This window comes from Lepisosteus platostomus, chromosome 12, assembly GCF_059453375.1.
Source record: "Lepisosteus platostomus isolate fLepPlt1 chromosome 12, fLepPlt1.hap1, whole genome shotgun sequence".
Lineage (NCBI taxonomy): Eukaryota > Metazoa > Chordata > Actinopteri > Semionotiformes > Lepisosteidae > Lepisosteus > Lepisosteus platostomus.
In genome coordinates this window covers 15802550-15817939 of record NC_142622.1, presented here as the reverse complement: position 1 = coordinate 15817939, position 15390 = coordinate 15802550, and the positions used below count along the sequence as shown (strand labels likewise).

The 15390-nt window shown below is 38.2% G+C and overlaps 2 protein-coding genes across 7 annotated transcripts in view; both read left to right on the top strand.

Moving 5' to 3' along the window:
• LOC148651155 (plectin-like) overlaps positions 1 to 15390 on the top strand; it is a 190351-nt gene that overhangs the window by 56951 nt on the left and 118010 nt on the right. The window lies entirely within an intron of this gene.
• LOC148651157 (uncharacterized) overlaps positions 1 to 15390 on the top strand; it is a 111163-nt gene that overhangs the window by 94982 nt on the left and 791 nt on the right. The window lies entirely within an intron of this gene.

Here is a 15390-nt window from a genome sequence, read left to right as displayed (position 1 = left end):
AATCCGAGCCAGTGTCTTAGGTTACACAGGAACATCCCTGAGATTCCAGGACTCTGTTGTTGCATTGAATTCAAGCCCCTTGACACCTGTGACCTTTTACTGTAGCGCTCGGCCTGCATCACTTTAAAGTGTTTAGGTGATGAAGGGTTATTCCTTGAGGTGTAAAATCCAATGGTATTACTAAAGGAGCAAGAAAAACTGTGGGCTATAGAAAATTGGTCTTGCTAGAAAATGGATCTACTGTATGAGTCTCTGATCAAGAAAAAGAGGTAGAAAAATAAATTAAATGTTAACCTGGTTGTGGAACAGACATTTTTGTAACCAAATAAGCTATGGATAGGGAACAGAAAATTTTATATTAGATCTAAGACAATGATTTTATATTTCATGTTTGAAGGAAAGGGAACAAGGAGGATAACTTACTCACAGTAACTTATTAGGTCTTCATAACTAAAACAATGATCTAACCAGGAATCGTACTGATGACAAAACTCCTTCTTTAACAACTGGAGCACCTAGCATCAGGTTTCAAAATGGTAAGATGAAACCAGCAGCAATTGTTAATTGTTCGAGATTATTCTCTCTAATGTATCTTTGTTTAAAGATGAATAATGAATGTTCTTTGCACTATGGCTCAGGTTTATATGACATTTATATTGAATACCTTAATTTACAAAACATGAAAGGAATGTGGACAATAACGCTTCTTAAATGACCTTTTCTAAAAGATTAATGTGACACTTTTTAACAAAGCTTTTGATGATTTTTAATTCCATGTTGTAGTGCTTCTCCTTTTAAAGGAGACCGTCGTTAGCAATAGGGTTGGGAGGGGCAGGTGTTGGTCATCCTTTATTCTTATATATTACGCCACTTAGACCAGGAACTAGTTAGAAAGCTAAAACAGCCAAATCCCTTGCTAAGCCCGAGGAAAAACTTTTGTTGATAAAATACTCCACTTTTCGCTTCTGCTGAAACCCAACAATAATGTAAAATTCCACCTGGTCAACGCTGTGTCACATTTACCTTAACTAAGGCATAACCCTACGGCTGATGCTTTGTAGATGAGTGAAAACCAGTACTTAGATCAGAGGGTTAGATCAGGTGTAGAATATCTCACCTTCATCTTCAAGCATTATCTCAGCTGCAGTTTCACAACGCCCCTGCGCAAAGGTGGTGGTCTGTTGCTTCTTGGAAGGCTGTTTATGTATTGAACGGCTTCAGTTAGAGCCCTAATTAATTGCTTCTTTTTTCGCAGTTGAATTTGTGTTCCTCTTTATTGGTTTAGATTGACTAGTTCCATCTGGTAGCACTAAAATACGTCTCAGGAAAGAGGCAGAAGGAAAGTATCAAATTGCATGTCAATTAGTTACAGTAAGAAACAAATGTGAAGAGAAAAACATCCAGAACATTTGGAAGCCTTCCAGCTACAGTATAGGCTTTTCCTTTCCATTACAGTAGTGAATTATGGTAATACCATAAACCTGATAGACCTGTATTCCATACATATAAGAACAATTCATATTAGGAAACAGAATAGGAAACATTCATACCTTCTCTCTATCTATCTGAAGTAAAAATAATAATATAGAAGCATCATAGTATTTGCAGCAGTTTTAAACATAATATTGTGGGACTTTTCATGTCAAGTAATTGTTCAGTATCTAAGCTTATATTTATAAAGCTATTCCATAACGCCCTGAATTACAGCTGACTCTCACATGAACACCAGCTGATAGGGGGATATTTTATATAAACACTGGCTGTCATTAAAAACCTGGGTGTGTGCTTAGCCTTTGCTCTGAATCAGCAAATGGGCAGTGCTGTGATACTCTCTGGGTAGATTGGTCCTGTGTTAAAACTTGTTCTTGTTCCTAAAAAGACTGGAGTATGAAGAAAAGAGAAGAAAAACTGAAAGAACATGGGTTGGAATGTGTAATTATATGTTTAATTCAAAATGTTTAAAACAAAGTAACATAATTCATTAACACTAACCAGCTATTTAGGTGGAAAATCAGTTGGGTCAAGACAACAAGTCTGTCTGTCATGACAGAGGGAATAGGACAGCTTGTGCTTTTTAATCATCTGCATAGTGAGCAAAGGAAAGGGTCTTCATCATTTTTCAGGTATTCCCTGTCCAAGCAAAATTCCTCATTTGAGCCTAGAAATAAATGGGCTCGTTGTCTTTCATTGTTTTTAACGACAACTTTACTGATTTGTACTGTATGTGCAGAGGAAGGAAAGTTTACGCCTGTTCTTTTTTCCTACTGTGAAAAACAGAAACACAATAAAATTGTGAAGAGACACATGAATCATTCAGGATGCCTTTTGAAGAATCTCTATGGGGAGTTCAAATATTTTGATTGTATTATGAGTTTATTGTACCTTTTCCAGAAAAGTGTACTCAGCTCAGCACAGCAGAAAGTGCTTAATAAATATGGGCACAGTGTCTTGCCAGACTAATGTTCTGCTGGCTGTAAAGTACCTCAGTGTATTTAATGACCACTCTTTGTGGTCATTAACAATCCCAGGGTGTTTCTCGAAGAGAACCCTGGCATCCTGGCCAAATTTCCCATTTGCCCTTACCAATCATGGCCTCCTAATAATCCCCGTCTATGAATTGGCTTCATTACTCTGCTCTCCTCCCCACTGATAGCTGATGTGTGGTGAGCGTTCTGGCGCACTATGGCTGCTGTCATATCATCCAGGTGGATGCTGCACATTGGTGGTGGTGGAGGGGAGTCCCCATTACCTGTAAAGCGCTTTGAGTGGAGTGTCCAGAAAAGTGTAAGCAATTATCACCAGGTGGGTGTACAGTCCTGGTTGCTGCTATATCCTTTCTGTTCATAGCCCCTCACACTCATATTGAAATAGTAAGAAAAAACAAGATATAACAGAATAGGCGACAGAGTGGAAAGTGGTAGATTTTACTGTTTGTGGATTCTTTTCTAGCCTTCCCCCATCTTGTAGAGGTCAACAGTCATTAGGGTCTTTGGCGAGCCCATTAACCTTCATCATGATGATGCTTCTACTGAATGCCTTATTGTGTATTACCTCTTTTTTACATCCCAGGTAAACACAACCCTTTGGAGGCCTCTAAATCCTTTGTAAAGGAACAAGTGACACTCGTGATTTCTGAAATTCAATATTTTATGACTTTGCCACATATGACAGATAAGATGTTGCTTTGGGCAATGCTATTGAGATCACGGTATAACATTCTTTGAACTTTTTCAGATGGACAGGTTATTCAGTTCTTAAAGATGTGTAAGTTTTGTGCTTGTTTCATCAGGGGGATGAATAAATTGGTATTGGTAACGCTTGGAGGTGCTCCCAGCACTTGCAAATGTGTGTCAGCTGCTGATGCCTTTCAGCCTTAATCGTCTTTAAAATATGAATAAAGCAGAGCTCAGCACAATTTTTTTTTTTTCAAAATTCACATGTTTGGGAAATTCTTAGTGAGTCACTCACTAAGTAGAAATGCCAATAATAAACATTTCTTTTCATTTAAGGAAATTGACATTGATGTTAAGGACAAAATTACCCCATTCCCAAATGTTTAAAGTGTGTGGAAATGTTTCATGTTTCTTGTGTATAATGCCAGTTCTGCAGTAAAGTCTCTAGCTTGTCTGCTAGAAAATAGTCTGTTTCACTTGCATTTATTCTGAGTAATGAAGAATTATTGTTTCTGACTTAATCACTCTCTGCCCTGACTGTTTAGACACTGAAGGATCAGTCATCCAGACCCTGTTCCCAGACTGAGCATGTTTCGAGACTGAATTAATAATGCTCAGCAGCATTAATTGGGAGCATTTCAAAGAAGACAGTTTGACATCACTCATTGGCAAAAAACTAAGACTCTTCTTTTATCCTAGTAATTTTAGTTACCAGTATTACAGTTGAAGTGCTGTGTATGAGCATACAGGGAGAAAGACTGGAGGGGGCTAGTCATTAAACATTGGTTACAGTGGAGGACAGACAAAGAGGCCTTAGAAATTAGATAGCTTGTGACTTATTACTGATGCAAAGGCACTTTATGGACCAGGGTAGCCCATTCCTGATCCTTTGAATACAAAGGTATATTTAAGTAACTTATTAAATGTGTAGATGATAGGGGCGTTGGGTAATAGTTTACATGGAAGCAATTTATAAAAGTTAATTAATAACATAGGGAATACCAAGTGAAGTCATGTGGTTTATTTAATCTTTGGTGTAAAATTAGGTGGTGATGAAAGAGAGGCATACCACCTGATAACAAAGGTATATCACAGAAATGAACAATATTTACAGCACTATACTGTGTATCTAGTCTTCTCCCTAACGCTGATGGATTGTAACCTGTAATTCGCTCTTGTAAATACTTTTTCCTGTTCCTCGCTCTTTGTTGGTCATCTTCTGGAAATTTTCAGCCAGTGGTCCAGCTACCTGGTCTCGAATCAGACTTGGACGTTTATCTTGAGAGATAAAATTGCAGCTACAGTATGCAAATACCCACCTAGCTCATACATAAAAGTGCATAACTATGAGCAGGAGTAATGAGCAGCAGTAATAACTTGAGTGAACAGGATACTTTGTTAACAGCAAAGACCATGGAAAACAAGAGGTAACATTGACAGTGACTGATGCGCTAGTAAAACCACATACAGTATGGATCACTTCTTGCAGTTGTGGTTTACATATCATCACCTACAACTGAAGAGCAGGGCCGTTACGGTCCTTGTGTTTGACCCTGGTTGTTTCATTCCAGATGAGCTCTGGGTGACTGATTTAAACACCTTAAAGATCGAATATGATAATTAGACCATTTATATTCAGAAAATGTGATTCTAAATTTCCTCTATATACTTTCATAACTAAATTCCATCCATCCAATTTCTAGCCACTTCTTCCAGTTTTTCCAGCGCGGAGCTGGAAGCAAGCATCTCAGAAAGCAACAGGCACAAAGCAGGATACGCCCTGGACACGATGCCAGTCCACCGCAGGGCAGGCACATGGACAGACACAGACATGCAAACTCTCACAAGCTAAAGCCAGTTTTCCCAGAAGTCAACTATCCGACCAGTATGTTTTTGACTGTTTGAGGAAAGTGGAGCAACCAGAAGAAACCCATGCAGTCATGGGAAGAACATACAAACTCCACACAGATTGTACCCCAGGTCTGGAATTGAACCCAGGGCTCCACTGCAGCAAGGCAACCAAGCTCCACTGCACCACCAGTCCTGCAGTCCTCATACCCATCCTGAAATACACAATTTTCTAGGCATGTTCCATATCCCTAGAAGAAGTAAAAATGATTCATGAAAGTTCCACATGATTAGATGATTCTTTTATTAATTGAATACTCACTTGGAACACACACCAGTTGACTCTGCCTTGATAAAAAGAAGGATGGGGAGACACTCATCTGAGGTTTTTTTTTGTGAGAAAGTTTAAAGAAGAGCAACAAGATTTATTCTAGTGTCCAGAGATATAAGTTATGAGGAAAGGCTATGGAACTTTTCAGGAATGCCAAAGTGTAGATGTGTCATCATAAAGGAATAAATCATTTCAGTCCCACTTGTTTCAGAGTACATTCAGGAAACAGAATATGAACATCAGTGGAAACTTGTCAAAAGCAGATCTTGCTCTCGAAATACTGCTTCTTGGAAACGAATACCAGAAACCCTTCTTTACAGAAAATGATTGCGATGTGGAATGTACCGCCCAGTTGTACTGTGTAGGACACTGCACCGGGATATTTTCAAACTTTGCTTGACATTATGAATCTGTGAATCTTGATAACCCAAATCTTTCTCAATGGAATGTGCAGAATTGGATTTTGCGGTTTTCTGCTAGCTTTGGTATTTATTAAATGTCTTCAGTATTGTAGCTGCAACAGAAGAAATTGAGAAAAATGACATTTGACATGTTATGCATAGGAACCCCAGTAGGTGGTGCTGTTACAAAGGTTATTTCTGATCCCTGAATCCTTATCTGATTCTTACAGATCCTAATTCAGTATTGATAGCTGACTATGCTCTTGCCTGTGTTACACTTCCCACTGTCTGCTCACTTGGCAAACAAATCTTCTCTAGTGGTTCTTACATCCGTTTTTTGTTAATTAAATGTTTAGTGTGTATTAAATGTTAATTAAATGTTTTAAAATTTCATGCCAGCATGCAGTGTTGCTAACAAACATGCAACCAATTTCTAAACCACTCTTCTAAAATTGACATAACTAATGAATAGATGCAAACAGACTTCATTCAGAGGCTATGGAGTTAAATATGGCCTTTACTGCAGTAATGGATGCCAGCAAAAAAATGTAAAAAAACAAAAAGTTTGGGTATTCCATAAAACTCTTGGAATAAAAATTAAACCTTATGTAAACATTTGCACTAAAAGAGTACCCAGAGAGGCACAGACACTGTGTTTTCTATTTCTCCTGAGCACCAAATAACATATCTGAATCAGTTATTGACTTAAATATGAACTGACACTCTTTCAGTCTGAAGGGTTTTGGTTCTGTATAACATCCTGCAGGGCTGTAGCTTAAGCTGTAGATAAAGTAATACAGATGAGAGGCCATTAAGTCCTTCAGAGCCCATTTGCTTGCCAGAAGCCAGGGCTTCAGCTTCAACAACAGGTCTGGATAGCTTGAAATACAGTACATTATCTCTATTCTGTGCTGTAATTAACATCATACATGTTGAATGCAGTTTGTTCTCTGTTGTATTTGATATACTTCAGATGCTGAATTGCTGTATGTTAATCAAATTAACTTTTAACTTACTGTTGTCTTCTCTCTTGTTTTGTAGGTAAGTTGGTGTCCCATTCCATCTGTTTCACTGTTTGTGACAATGGAGGTCTCCCAGGCACTTGAGTCTGAGTCTGAACAAACCTGTATAAACAGGTGTTAACCCTGCAGAGGACTGGAGAGATAGGTAGTGACGAAGTTTTTTTTTTGGGAATTGTAAATCCTTGGAAGTCCTTGATTAATATCCAACTAAAAACATAATGGGGCTTTCTAAGAGCTGCTTTTTCTCCATTTACTTATGCTGGAGAAGAGCTACCAGAATGGTTTTTGTAACAGTTACGGTGTTTAATCATTAAAATGTTTATTTTTGCTCCTTCAAAGCAAAAGGCTTCTTGTGCTATCAAGATTTCACATATACTACATGAGTAGAAAGATTAACGTGTTGCATACCTTTGAACAATATTATTCAGTGTTTGCATACAGCTTGTCTCAGAACTTGTCACTGGAATGTAGCTTGTCAGTGGATCAGTCCATTCTGTGGTAGATAAGATGGCTCTTTTAAGCTTAGATCTGAAATAAAAGGTAATCTGTGCCAGAACACTGTTTTCCACAGACACTGGTTCACACAGTATGCTATCTGAATCAATAAGTTCACATACAGTATGTCAGTGGATTTTAGTTTGAACTAAGAAAGCTTATAAATAAAAGGAGGCATTTGGCCCATCTAGCATGTTTGGTACAGGTAATGGTTAAATGATCACAATTTCTCATTCAGCCATTTCTTGAAAGACATACTGTACTAATTGCTTCGACGATATGGTTGGGTAGCTTTTTCAGACACCTACAGTATATCCCTTTTTGCAAAGACATGTTTTCTGTTCTCTGTTTTAAAAGCACTTTCCATTTCTGCTTGAATCCTCAGGTTCCTTTTTCACTTTTTGTGTTTTCAAGAACTTGCTGATTCAGTCAGGTGCCCTCATTTTTATCTCAGTTCAGAACTAAAAAGATTTGGTTCTATTAGCATCTCGGTGTAGGATATTCCTCTGAATATACAGGCAATATCATTTTTGTAAGCCGCTGACAAAACTGTACTCCATATATTCAATGAGGTGCCTTGTGCAAGTTTTAGCTTAACATCCCTCATAACATCATATACAGTTTCATCTGACAAGTGTAATACCTGGGCATGTTTTGTCAGAAACGATTACTACTTTCACATAAGTCATAAATCTCTGGTCATGTGGAATGCACTCTGTGATCTGTATGTAATTTAACATAGATGGAACATAACTTAAAGATCCCGATAACTCCATGAGCTGGACCACAGGGAGAGCTGTCTGTTGCTGCTAGAAGAAGATCCCTGAAGTCAGACTGGAAGGAGCAATAAAAGTATAGTTACAGTACATACAGTAATTGCTCCCTGCCAGTGTCACAGAATCTGATTTAAGCTGTAATTCATTAAATACCTTCACCCAAAGAGATCTGTTGTTTAGATTTTCAAACAGTACTTCAATGGCTTTTATTGATGCTTAATACACTGTAGATTTTTTCCCCCAGAAAATTTTCACCACTCCAGTGGAAGTGAAGACCTTCTTCTGATTGCTCATTCTAAACCTACATTGACTCTGATGTTTTGCATTTATACAATTGTTTTTGAAAACTGAAAACAATCTTTTGAAAAAAAAGTGTATGCTGGAAAAAAAAGCAAAACTTTATAAACGAATTGCCCTATTGTACATCACTTTTTGATGTATATGATAAGACGATATCGTTGCAAAGCCCGAGTCAAACTGTGTAAAAGAAATAAGGTTGTTTTATTACAAAGCTAGTGCACAATAGCTTCATTGTAACTACTGTAGCATGAAATAAACCACAGATTGGGGGCTACTAAAAAAAGTATTCTTTGATTTAGTTTTTATAAAACATGCTCATTCACATTCTTACTGCTTACAGCCATAATATACGGTATATGTACTGTAGTTTCTTTCAAGTATAGTGGAGGAGAAGGAGAATGGGGAATTGGACTTATCTGTTATTTTTGTACCTGCTGACATACTTCTTTTTGAAAACTTTGATGCATCTTAGAAAATACCTTTCTTTAATACTGACAATTCTGACTATCAAAGGACCCATTGACAATCATTCAGGCTACTTTTTTATCTACTCATTGACAGAGGTGTTTTTCAATTTGGCGTGTTTAATGGATTGAAATATTCAAGAAGTAATGAGCATGATTAAGGCTCTGTTAAAGCTTGTCAAACAAGAGCACACTTGTGGTAAAATATATTTTACTTCTTTTATGATCTGGCAGAGCAGTGGTGTTCATTGTCCAAGGACATAATAGTAAAGCAGTTAATTCAGCTCTTCAGCTGTATTCTTAGTCTTACACCCAGAGAAGTGGGTGTATTGGTGGGGGTTCTGGACTTGTTTGTGAGTTTAAATCCCAGGTGAGACGTGGCTGTGCAAGGTACTTCATCTTTTTCAGTCAAATAAATGTGTATGTCAAGGTAGTGTGTTCTAGATTTGAAAATTTTCATAGGTCTGAAGAAAGAATAGATTGGGATTAAGGTTCCGATTTCTGTGAACACTGAAGTCTTTCTGGGTGTTTACAAAGATGTGGATTAAAATTCTCAGAAATTAAAAAAGAAATGAAAAGGAGTTCAAAACATACTTAGTCTTGTGGTGTTATAACCTAAAATGTGAGAGTGGATGAATTCTGATAGATCAGATATAAGTTTTTGGACTGTAGTTTTCTTTATATTTATCTTAAGAACAAGTTTGTAATCTTACACAGCATATTCATTTGCTTCCACAGATAATGGAAGAGGGATCCTTTTCTTATTTTCAGCTGCAGGCCAAGTAAATCATATCGTATGGCTGCAATTTTTGGAAAGCGAGCCTGAGAAAGCTTTGTGTTGTGCATTTTATAAAGCCTCACAGACTTCTCCGGAATCTCCTTAGAGAAGGCATCCGCAGTTGCATTGTTCTTTACGAGCATCTTGGGTTTCGACAGAGGGTTTATGACAGTAAAAGAATGTCATTTTGTAGAACTTTATTTAGACTGGCATTTGTTCAAAATGGATAATATTTGCTTTGGGAGGTGTTGCTGTACAAAACAGGAAAATGAAAAACCCAGCCTCCAATTTTGATAAGGAAAAACAGACCTGCTAGTGTTCTTCCAAGGATTCAGGTACCCACAGGTTGATAATAAACATGTTAATATAACCTACTTTGGCTCTAGGAATAATTTGGGAAGATATTCAAAATGATTTTATTACACTTAAGCAGGCAGTAAAAATCCTACATTCCCTTATCCAGTTGGAAACATTGATTTCAGTGGGTTTGTGCAATGCGGCAGGTATCCATTAATTGGATAACCCATTGTCTTCATATTAAAAGTGTTTGTGGTCTTGTATCTGCTTGTTATGGGATTTATTATTATTGATAGTGGTACAACTACAGTATGATTTACAGAGTGACCTCTTCACTTAGGTATTTTGTGTCTATTTTTAGCCTTTAAAAGATGTTAGAAGGTATTTTAAAGATATTGGTTTCAGCACAATAATAATATATGTTGAAATCTACACGCATATACAAAATGAATGCTTCAACTCTGAAAATCAGAACTTTGGAAAGCCTTTGGTACCAAATCCTAAGTAAGAGTGAATTTACTGCTTCACCTGTTAGTCCTTTTGTATTTGTACAGTGTAAACTAACTTGTGAGAAGGCATGTTGTTTTTCAACACAAGACAAAAAGGCTATAAAAAATCTCAGCCCATTTCCTGACTTTGAAACACTGTTTTATTGTGCTTCTTTGCTAGCAGGGCACAATGTAATGTTCATGCTTGATAAAAAGAAGCTTTCTGATCCAACACTGCTGTATGTCTTGGTACAGGCCTCTGTAAATCCATTAAAGTCCATTAATGTTCTCCTCAAAGCCCAAAAAACAGATGTTAATACTGTAACGATAAGTACACTTGGGGTATCATTTCCATTCTTGGGTGACACCCACTGTTCTCCTACAACAGGTACAACAGATGAAGATTGGATGAATTGTAAATAAACGTTGATTAAGTTGTAATAAATGTCTCCTTTTTAGACAAGCATTCATGTCCAATCAAGGTTGTCACTTCAAAAGAAGAATAAATGCAAACAAGAGAAAACAGTCATGGTAAAAGTCTTCCTTAATAATTGAAATAGCTTTCCACTGTCGAAAACTGACCAACGTGCAAACAAACCACCGGCAGGGAGACATCCACAAGCAGCATTTATTATACAACCTTCTCCTACAGTTTGCACCTAAAAGAAATAAAAGAAATAAATAAAAATAAAATAAAAAATAAAGAAAAAATAAAGTGCTGTATTACTTACTTGCAGTTATTAAATAAATGCTAAGTGAAGAATACTAGAATGTTGGAGCAGGAATACTACATACAAAATTTGGTGTTTAGTAGGGATCAGAATGAACACAGATCTACAGTACAGCTTCTTGAACCTAGGAGGGAAATCACTGGTATACGTACGTTAGATTAACCAGCCTTATACCTTTAGTGCTTCGTTTTATCCTTCCTCTGGTTGTGTGGTTTAGCCTGGGAAGAGTTGTGGATTTCATGACACCTTCCAAGGTAGTGAAAAGCAGACACATGTGATCAGCTTCAGCTCTCAGGCAGATAAAGGAAGTGAACTGTCCTGTTGCCAGCAGCCATATCACCCTGCAACTCACAACTGGCAACCCACTGAAGCTAAGCGGGTGTGAGCCTGGTCAGTACCTGGATGGGAGACCTCCTGGAAAAAACCAAGGTTGCTGCTGGAAGAGGTGTTAGTGGGGCCAACAAGGGGGCGCTCACCCTGCGGTCTGTGTGGGTCCTAATGCCCCAGTATAGTGACAGGGACACTATACTGTAAACAGGCGCTGTCCTTCGGATGAGACGTAAAACCGAGGTCCTGACTCTAAAAACTCTAAAAATCCCAGGGTGTTTCTCGAAAAGAGTAGGGGTGTAACCCCGGCGTCCTGGCCAAATTTCCCATTGGCCTCCTAATAATAATTGGCTACATTACACTGCTCTCCTCCCCACTGACAGCTGATATGTGGTGAGCGTTCTGGCGCACCATGGCACCATGGCTGCCGTCGCATCATCCAGGTGGGGCTGCACATTGGTGGTGGTGGAGGGGAGTCCCCATTACCTGTAAAGCGCTTTGAGTGGAGTGTCCAGAAAAGCGCTATATAAGTGTAAGCAATTATTATTTTTACCCATTACAGCATCATAGCTTGGCTTTTAGAGTTCCCCTGGTGGCTCCCTCATACGGTCAGTGCACTCTCAGAGGTTGTTTCAATAAAATGAGTGGGGGAGGTAATGGGGCCTGAGGCCCAAAAATGCAGTATAATTGTTTGTGACAACTTAAATGTTTTTTAATTTAGCAGTAGATTGAGCTACTAGCTGCCTAGAATGTGGCATTTTGCATATAGATTTCGGCTTCTTGCAGATTGTTAACCACGGATGGCAGCTTTTGACCCAATAGAAAAGTCACTGTTGGTGGCACATAATGTGGAATAATTTACTGAAACATACTGAAGGAGAGAACTTTAAAAGGAAGAAGGGCTGATTTAAAGCATCTTAAAAAGGACCCTGAGACAGCACAAAAGAAAATAAGAGTGAGCTATATTTTGTTTTCACTGTCCAGCAAGTTTGGGAATGGCTGTTTGCTCAGGTTTCCAGCGCTTCTCAACCTTTTTCAGATCCAGTTGTAAATGTTCTCTCTCCCGATGTGGGGTGGGGGCTCTGCAGGGATGAAAGAGGGTCTATTGAAATGCAATGGGTTTCTCACGGGGTCAGAGCATGGTTTTAATGGGATGGCACTCTAATATTTACTGCTTTGGAGCTGAAAACACTGATGCAGATACTTCATCCACTGAAGGGAGGAGAGCCAAACGCACCACTGAGCAGCCCAGTTGTTTATCGGCTTCAGTTGATTTGTTGTTGCAGTGAGACCTTCTTTCCACCTCATTTCCCCAGTGTCACATCTTCATTAATGCCACTGTCGTGCATTTGGCTTTTAATGCTTTTGTTTCATTTTGTTTCTAATTTACACTAGGAGAGAAAAACTATAAAGTAAAAATCTTCCACTAAACTTTAAATTGTTCTTAAGCACAAACAAGAAAAAGAATAACCATGACCAATGTCAGCTGGAAAGTGTTGAACAAAATGATCTCAGAAACATTCCCTTTACTCACTCTTATTAGGAATCTACGATACGTTTTTCCCCAGGTATTTCAACCATGTTTATGGATTTTCTATGGATTTTATTTTGTGCATTTTTAAGTTACTTAGTCATGTCAGGTTATGACTTTAATACAGAAACTTGGTTGTTGCTGTCGCAGCTGCTTATACAATAGTTCATACTAAAACTCTGTACAATCCTCTTTTTATGCTTTATCTTTTGCAATTGGACTATAATCGATGTTGAGCCACAAATGCACAAATGACGCTGACCGAAACACACATTACACATTACTGAGAGAATGTTTAAAGTCTTCTGTTGTGTCACAAATGTGAAAATTGTGACTTGTCTGTTTTGAACTCCAAAAAGCTGTCACAGCAGTGATGTCCAAAATTGTCCACTGTATTAAGCCCTGACTGTCAGAACAATCCTTGTGTGTCTGAGATGTATCCAAATGAATGTGTTTCCCAAGCTGGAATGCTCATAGCCCAGTAGGCCTTTCTTCAGTTTTACTGAATGACTCAAAGTTATGCAGTGGCCCATGTTTAAAACCAATGTCTAAGAAAATGAGGAAAGGTCACAAACGAGAGGAGACCATGTGTCCCATCTAGCACATTTGGTCATTAGTAACTAATTGATCCAAGGATCTCATCCATGTGGTTTCTTGAAAGAAGGGTGTGCTCAAATCTCAAAACATGTAAAACAACTGCTAGGTTAGGTAAAGCAGCCAAGAATCAAGCCTAAGGTAATAAAAATCAAGTCTACGCTGGGACTTGATATACTTGGATACACTATACATGCTAGTATGGGGTTAGGTTCTAGAAGCCATTTCTTTAAAGAAACCGTGTTACACCTCCGGAATGTTTGTCTATTTGAAATGTTATTTTTTAGGAAAACCTTGTAACAGGACAGTGTTTTATGGAGAGATGCCCAGCTCAAACATAATTGCAGTTACAGAAGGTGCAATAATACAGTGAAACCTTATACACTTAGGTGCTCCTTTGCTACTTAATCTCTGGCTTGACTGAGAAATGAGTTTGAGCAAAACTGTTTCAAACCAATGCACAATCTTGACACATTTTTCATCATAAATATCCAGTTAAATCATATTCGGGTAACTTTTTAATTTGTATTAGATTTAAAATCTGGATTTCTTCTCATCTAGCACAAGCAGTAAAGGACACTCGAGGTTGCTGAAGAAAGAGTAATTTCCTTGTTAGGATATGAAAACCAAGAAACAACAGAGAATGTTTAACTACAGAAACCAGACCTGTGACTCAAAAATGTTATGTGCATTGTTTTCAAGGAGTGGTTCACAATTATTTTCACTTTTAATTTAAACAAAAAAGATGCCTTTGCATTACAGTTTGCTTAAAATGTGTTACACTGTAAATGTTTACTTGTTTCTTCAGTAATGTTAGTAAACACAAATCCCCAGAAAACTATATTCTTGAGACTGTACTGTAGCTTTGGGAGGGTTGGAGTCTAATACATTCATCCTCTGTGACAGTCCCAGGCCACCAATCAGCTAAATTCACCTACCCTTGTGTGTATCTAGTTCTTTCTAACATCTTCTAACATCTAAATGTTTTATTATGAAGCAGGATGCTGTTTTATATTCAACCTCCTTGAGTGGTGGTGATTTAGCACTTTGAAGAGGAGTCCTCTTGTGGTAAGGTCAAGTAATTGAAGGCATTACCATCACAAAATGGGTGCAGATGTGTACACCATTTTGAATGGTGCAGTCCAATGAGAGGAATCTTAATAGAGCAAAATGTCCTCCAGTTGTGTGGTGAAAGCCTGCCCAGGAGAGAAAGAAGCTCTTTCTTTCAACAGAAAAAAAAATCATACCGGTCTGTGCCAAACTGCAATGCCCAATTTTTTTCACATGTTTGTATAGGGGAAGGAATGTAGCTGATTCATTGTCTCCAGATGGAGGGTTTTTATGAGTTCTGAATGTGGTGAATTTCCCCCAGCCCCTCCTTCCTTCAAAAGCCCACACCCCTCTCTGGCCTCTCCCTAACCAAGCAGGCACAAAAATGCCACAGGCTGCAGCTTCCTGGAGCCACAGATTTAATAATAATAATAGGAACAAAGTACATGTTGGTCACAAGTTAAGAATGACTACTGCCCTCTTGAGCAGGCTAATACAGTATAACATTTAAAGAATAATTCCATTGTTTATAGTTTTTGCATTTTGCAGGAATATCACAAAATAACAACAAAATACCAGTGAATCTGCCAAGTGCTCACATGTAGGTGTGCGTGTTGAAAATTCTCCTGGATAGGGAGGAAAATTCTTTGCATAGCAGTCACGGTGCTCCAGCTATAATTACATACTCAAGAGGTGGCAAAGAGAGGGCTCCACACTCTCTCCAGACCTTCCTTTGAGCAGCGTGTGGAATCTTGTCTCCGAGTGCCGGATTATCCAGCACACC